General features: G+C 33.9%; 1 pseudogene across 1 annotated transcript; it reads left to right on the top strand.

Annotated features, from left to right (window-relative positions):
* The first annotated feature begins 1,736 nt into the window (after positions 1–1,736).
* On the top strand, positions 1,737–7,630 carry LOC25480786 (glucose-6-phosphate 1-dehydrogenase, chloroplastic-like; annotated as a pseudogene). The gene is made up of 8 exons (XR_005643533.1): positions 1,737–1,890; positions 2,593–3,265; positions 5,005–5,119; positions 5,941–6,145; positions 6,241–6,391; positions 6,482–6,602; positions 7,194–7,423; positions 7,530–7,630. The product of XR_005643533.1 is annotated as a glucose-6-phosphate 1-dehydrogenase, chloroplastic-like (transcript).

Here is a 7,630-nt window from a genome sequence, read left to right as displayed (position 1 = left end):
CACATCTAAAAACACAAAAATTTAGTATTTATTTGGTATTAGTTAATCAAATCAATTAAATAAAATAGTGATATTGAGTAAAAGAGCGATAACAAGGGAATCGTCGCGGCGAGTGCGAGGGAAAGAGCGACCAGCACGACGACGATCGGCAACATTGGACTCATCAGAGAGTTCATCGTACTGGCACATGGTGTTGGTGTTGAATGAACGGGAAGCGGAAGAGGCAACGGGACAGGGAGATCTAGAGAGGAGGCCGCAAGAGAAAATTCACCGCTGACGGAACTCAGTAAAATTTCCTAAAAAAAAAAAAACTCAGGAAAATATCAAACCGGATGTCGATAATTTTTTTCTCTTTTTTGTTTTTGTTTGAAAAGGAACAATACTACACCAACGCTCATTTGAGATAGGAATAACAACGTAATGTATGAAAGGAAAAGGTTCAGAAAGTTTGATGTAACTTGTGAATATGGAATGTCAACTGTGATTAAATATCTCACATGAAAAGAAGAATATTAAATATCATATATGTGAGATCATTCATATACTTAATGTCTTGATATTTGAGTAGAAATATGGTGTCAAAATCAATTATATAATTGCTCATAACCCCAATGTATTGATCCCATAGTGTTTTATACTTCTCTCATGATGCAACACTAACTTTGTGCAACTCCATGTATGTTTATGAGTTTTTTTTTTCCACCCTCTAAATCTAGTTCAAATTTTGAAATATGAATTGTTAGTGTTGGAGGTTTTTTTAATATGTTTTTTTACAATTATATTCAGATATTATCCAAATGTTGTAAGGCGCGCGAGAAGCCCGGATGGTGGGAAAAGAAAATCTCCATCTTTTTGGGTGTTGAGAGTGACGCCTCATTGAACTCTTAAATTATAATGGTAAATTTTTGAAGTGTTATTCCTCGAACTCGAATTCCTTCCTTCTTTGTAGTCCCTTTTTAAGAAAACATACAATTATTTACGTTTAATGCAAAGATTGGACGACAATTTTTTTTATAAAGATTAACTCTCCAACCATTTGAGTGCAGGGAATTCAAATCCTTTATTTCACTACTAAAATGACCCAACCACTGTATCCGGAAGAGGCAACGAGACAGAGAGATCTAGAGAGGAGGCCGTATGAGAAAATTCACCGCTGACGGTGGCGGTCGAGTCGACGACGACCAGGGATGAGAGGAGAAATACGACTGTGGAGACACTCTACCCCTGCCATGCATTCCTTTGCGTCCTTCTGATGAGTCAATAATTAGTCGTTTTAGTATAATATTTAGTTTCGTTTTAGTAATGAAACATTATTGAATTACATTAGGATGGAGGTTTTGTTAGTTCAAAGCTACAAATTTGAGAATATCAACTACGTTCTATATAGTTGAATGTATAGTGTACAATTCTATGATTTTTATTGGTGACTACGTACTTAAATAAGAACATAATACTCTATACTAGAGATTTAGATTGAAGAAGAAATCATTGTTTTGTTGCATTCATATGTATATTTAAACAAATGAAGTTTCAAAATTACAATTTTTTATAACTTAGCCTTAAAAACCTTGATAAACATTTATCTCTTTTAATTTCAGGTCACAGCGGTAATTAATTACCACCAGTTTTATGCAGCGGTATTTAACTACGGCTAGAGGTATTTCAATAATTTTCATGTGTGTTTAGAAAAGAATTGATGTGAGAAAAGTAATTTTCCTTGGCAATAGCAGTTACATGGGCCAATGAAGCATATATCCGGAATTTGGCTGGGCCGGGTGACCAACCGGTTTTGTTATATTTATTTAGATACTCGCTGATCGCGTTTTCAGAGTTCATTTTCTATCCCTTCCCTTGTTTTTCACAGTCCTCTCGTCTTGCTTTTGCTTGCTGGTATTTATTTTTATTCTTTTGCAATTCTACTTCATTCATAGCTTTTCATCATTCTCTTCTGTTCATTTCAATTCAATTGTTGCTTCTTTTTTATAAATTATATTATTCGAATCTGTTCTATATTTTTTTTGGGGGTATTATTAGGGTTTAAAACCTTAAATTAGGCTGTCAGAAATTTTCATGAAATTAAAACCCTCAATCACACTATATTATTATTTTAATCTGTTCTGGATTTTTTTTTTTGAGGGATTTGGGATTAGGTTTAAAACCTTAAATTCGATTTTTTTTTTTTTTTTTTTTAAGGATGTCGGAGATTTTCATGAAATTAAAACCTCTTGCTGTGCTCGAGTAGGGCCAGAATCTGGATTTATTTATTTATTAATTGATAAATCGTTCCACTATATTTAAATACCATGTTTTTTTATACAAAAATACACCCTGTTCTGTTTTCTCTTTCTTTCTTTTTTTTTTTTTTTTTTTTTTTTTTTTTTTTTTTCCACTCACTTGTTCTGCAACCTTTCCCTTTGGGGGTTTAGATATTTTTAGTTGTGATTTGCTAATATTTCAGGGGTTTTAAAATGTTTTTTTATTATTATTATTTTTTTGTGTTATGCTACTGTTTTGAATGTTTGAGTTGTTCTATGATCCTGATTTCAGTGTTAAGTTAAACCCTCACTCACATATCAATCTTTAAATTTGCAGGTGAATCTCCAGACATGCTGTCACAGACGCCTTTTGTCATGAGGCCGGTCAGGCCAAGGCCGCCTTTTGCTGAAACACTGAGCCTGGTCACGGAAACGCCACCTTATGAAAGGTTCATGAGCCCGACCATGGGAACGATACAGATTGCTGTCTTGGCTGCATTTCATAAATCTCATAAGCCTTTAGCGGCTGAGCCTTTAGCTTTAAAAGAGTTGGAGGCTGCTATTTTGGCTGCCATTCAAAAAGGTCGAGACGAGGCTTTAGCTTTACAGAAGAAGGAAAAGTTGGAAGCTGATATGGCTGAGGCTTCCATTCAGAAGGGTCGAGACGAGGCTTTAGCTTTACAGAAGAAGGAAGAGTCGGAAGCTGATAGGGCTTTGCCTACTGATATGGTCCGAGGAGCTGATGAAAGAAGAAAGAAAAAGAATGGGATGAGGAAAAGAAAGAGAAAGAAGTGGATGATGTATCATGAAAGAAGAGGGAAAAAGAATGTGATGAACGGGGTAAAGAGAAAGGAGCGCAGCCCAGGAGCTGATGAAAGAAGAGGGAAAAAGAATGCAATGAACGGGAGAAAGAGAAAGAAGCGCAGCCCAGAAGCTGATGAAAGAAGAGGGAGAAAGAATGTGATGGCCGAGAGAAAGAGAAAGAAGCTCAGTGACTGATGTTGGAGCAGGTACTGAAGTAATTAATTAGTTATAGGTTTGAAATTTGAGGAGTGCTAAAAACACTCAAATTGTGTAAAATTGATGTGAGTCTTGGACTTTAGAAATTGATTCCATATAAAGTGGTAGAACCTATGCATTGATTGTAGCCAATGAAAGAGCGACTGTTAGAGAGTATATCACTGTTAGAGAGTATATCATAAAGAGAGTCTTCATAGGATTTTTCTTGAAATTTACGTTAGTGGGTTATTTGTAGTGTGTAGCTTATGTTGGCTATTGAAGAGAATTGTATTGTAGAACTAATGTATGCATGTTTATTATTGTGGACCTGCTTGTGTTGTTGGCTATAAGAGAACTGTATTGAAGGACTAATTTATGCATGCTTATTATTGTCGACCTGCTTAGTTGATATTTAGCATGCACAGATCACAAATTTATGCACCATGCACAAGTTGTTTTATTTGGATTCCAGTTATGTATTATCACCATGAATCCCATCTTTTTTCTTCCCCTTAAATTAAAAAATTGATCATCATAATAAATTTGTTAAATTTCTTTCCCTTTCCTGAAGTTTGAAGATTTGTCACACTTTGTTCTGTAGATCTGGATTTATGAACCCATGTTGGTTAATTTCTGCAATTTTTAATCTGAAGAGTATGCATATAAAATCATAAATCAAAAATTTCTTCTACTCAATAGCATCGTCCACTTGGTAAGTATAATCGTTCTGTTCTGAAAGATCTGGATTTTTGAGACTTTACTTAAGCTAATGGAGGACTTGGATTTAATGTTGTATTAGATATTCAAATTACGTTCAGTTACGGCAATACGGCAGTATAATTCACAATTTTTTGTTCCATAAATCTCCGATTTTCTTGGTTGCTATGATTTCGCACAGTAGAAAAACACTTCATTATCTGCTACTTTTTATTATTAAAAATGCATCGACAAAAATACAAACGATTTTTTATTGCATAAAGATATCATTGCTAACCATAAAATTTCCTAAAAAAAAACTTAGTAAAATATCAAACCAGATGTCGATAATTTTTTTTCTCTTTTTTGTTTTTGTTTGAAAAGGAACAATACTACACCAACGCTCATTTGAGATAGGAATAACAGCGTAATGTATGAAAGGAAAAGGTTGAGAAAGTTTGATGTAACTTGTAAATATGGTATGTCAACTGTGATTAAATATCTAACATGAAAAGAAGAATATTAAATATCATATATGTGAGATCATTCATATTCTTAATGTCTTGATATTTGAGTAGAAATATGGTGTCAAAATCAATTATATAATTGCTCATAACCCCAATGTATTGATCGCATAGTGTTTTATACTTCTCTCATGATGCAACACTAAAAAGGTCATATAACTAACAATTCATGATAGTAGAGGGAAAAAAGATTTCAGGTTTGAAAATAAGAGTTGTTATTTTGACACAATCTTGACACCAAATTGTAATATTCATGAACCATGCACAGAACATGATTGATCACATATTTGAACATTGCTAACCATCCAAATTGATGTCGAAATTTGATATTAAATTTGTGTGTCATAATGTCATTTCATGAAAAATTAATAGGTAATTGGCAAATATTTAACGAAATTCTTTCACCTTTTCTTAAGTCATTAGTAAAACTCATCGCTATCAATTCACATTTTTCATGTTATTGTGGCAGCATGATGTAAAACCTTTTTTCTTACTTTTCCCCTATACTGATGAGTTCTTTTGAATTGTAGGGCAAATTGTGCAGATATAATGGATTATTTCTTGAAAAGATGCTTTTACCATTCTGGTTTGTACAACTCTGAGGAAGACTTTCTAGATTTGGATTCCAAGTTAAAAGAGAAAGAGGTAATGCTCGAGGAAAAAAAAACATATTTGATCTTTTATGCTATTTGATCCACAAATTTGACATAAATGATAAAAAAAACTGAGATAACACTAAACAATAATTGCTTTCTCAAAATAGTCCCTGTATGTAATATTCTTTCAAAAAGTGCTGGACCATGTAGATCTTTTAGCATAAGGTGAAAAAGGCTCTAGAGCATATGATAATATGTAAATCAAAACTGGCTGTTACAAAAGCATTCTATTATCAACAGAAAAAGTAGGTGTATGCCCGAGCATTGGTCTTGATACATATTTTGTGAATGGCTCATGGCAGGGTGAGTACATATTTTGTTTTTGGTGGGTATGGTCCTAATAAGTGGACAAGTTGCTCGAGCAGGGTGAGTACGGTTCAGGGGTAACTTGATTAATAGAAAGGTATTGCAACTGCTCTGCAGTTGGAGATGTTGGCACAATTGACCGAACTACATGATCAAATATCATGTGCTCTCTCATTGGTTTTTTTTGTATAATTTACTTTTTGTTGAGATAACTAGAGTTAGTGTTGAGATAATTAGAGTTAGTTAAGGCAGTTAGAGTTGGTTAAATGTTAGTTAGAACTATAGTTAGTAACACATGTGGTTAAGTGTAATCGAGGTCTATAAAAGACCATCCATGTACTCATTACTCTTAATCTTTTTCAATATAGGGTTTTCCCTATGTTTCTTACTATCAATCATACTTCTCCTATGAAGCTAATCTACATCTATTCGATCCTATTATTCTAATACTTTCTAACCAACATTGCTGTTCTAAAAGTTTCAGTTGACAATGGTCTCTTATAGGGTGGAAGACTTTCAAACAGGTTGTTTTATTTGTCAATACCTCCAAACATATTTGTGGATGTGGTGAGATGTGCTAGCCTCAAAGCTTCTTCAAAAAATGGCTGGACAAGGGTAATTGTCGAAAAGCCGTTTGGTCGTGATTCTGAATCCTCTAGTGAGCTAACAAGAAGGTTGAAGCAATACCTCACTGAAGACCAAATATTCAGGTTTATTTTTTATTTTTTATTTTTTATTTTATGTTTTCTTCACAACAAGCTAGAGAAGAAAGTTTGAAATTATTGAAACTCGTTTACTATCTAGGATTTGACCATTACTTGGGTAAGGAGCTTGTGGAGAATCTCTCCGTGCTTCGTTTTTCAAATCTTGTTTTTGAGCCTCTATGGTCCCGGAATTACATTCGTAATGTGCAGCTAATATTTTCTGAAGATTTTGGAACAGAAGCAAGAGGAGGGTGAGTCATATTTTCTTAGATCTTTCTTTATGATATTAAAGAAAAGTGGTAATTCACAAACTAATCAAAATGATTTCTTTCTTTTATTAGTTATTTTGATAACTACGGAATCATTCGTGATATAATGCAAAATCACCTTGTACAAATACTAGCATTGTTTGCAATAGAGCCACCTGTCAGCTTGGATGCCGAGGACATCAGAAATGAGAAGGTATATCTCTTCCGGCTATCAGTTGTGTTATGATCGATATTATCGGGCTACCTGTAATTATCCACTCTTCAGATGTCCAATCTTGGACATGATGGGATGTATTGAGATTTCATATCGACTAGAGCTATGACCGAATTAGAGTCTGTTTGGATTGACTTATGTTAGCTTATCTATTGTCATAAATACATGTGAGTCTGTTTGGAAGAGCTTATGAAAACAGTGTACATGTTCATAAGTTGTTTTTAGCTTACTCTCATGACCTCTCCAGGATAGCTTATAAAGCATTTTTATGGCTTATATGAGAATAGTTTGACTTTATTTTATCTTTTGTTATAGAAATAGCTTATACATAAGCACTTATATGATAGACGTTTATGCTATAAGTACTTAATTAAGTTGTTTATCCACACAGAGACTTAGTCCTTAATTAAGCTTTGCTTCTAGGGTTGAAGTAGGTCTAACAAAATTTTCAAAATATAGTGTACCTTACCCAGGATATTTTATTTTTTAATTGGTCCTTGTAAATGTCGTTTAATCTTAACAAATCATCATGGACTGGATTGCTGAAAATAGTTTTAAGTTTTAACTCAGGTGAAGGTTCTGAGATCAATGAGACCAATACAGCTTGAAGATGTTGTAGTTGGTCAATATAAGGGCCACAGTAAGGGTGGTAGATCATATCCTGCTTATATAGACGACTCAACTGTTCCAATGGGTAGTCTTACTCCAACATTTGCTGCAGCAGCTCTGTTTATTGGCAATGCCAGATGGGACGGAGTTCCTTTTCTCATGAAAGCTGGCAAGGCCCTTCATACTAAACGGTATGGAACATTTAGTCTTTGTTTAGAAAAACTGCGACTTTTGAATTAGCTTTGCATTCTTTGGAATCATGAATTAAAAAACACTCCACACACAAAAATGTATCAGTGCAGAAATCAGAGTACAAACATGTCCCAGGTAACTTGTACAAACGGAACTAAATGACATAATCCTAATCGAACCAAGTTTTAAACCCTAATTTTATGTAA

Source organism: Medicago truncatula, chromosome 8 (genome assembly GCF_003473485.1).
Source record: "Medicago truncatula cultivar Jemalong A17 chromosome 8, MtrunA17r5.0-ANR, whole genome shotgun sequence".
Taxonomy (NCBI): domain Eukaryota; kingdom Viridiplantae; phylum Streptophyta; class Magnoliopsida; order Fabales; family Fabaceae; genus Medicago; species Medicago truncatula.
Note: the sequence above shows the minus strand (reverse complement) of the source record. Positions and strands in the feature narration are given on the sequence as shown.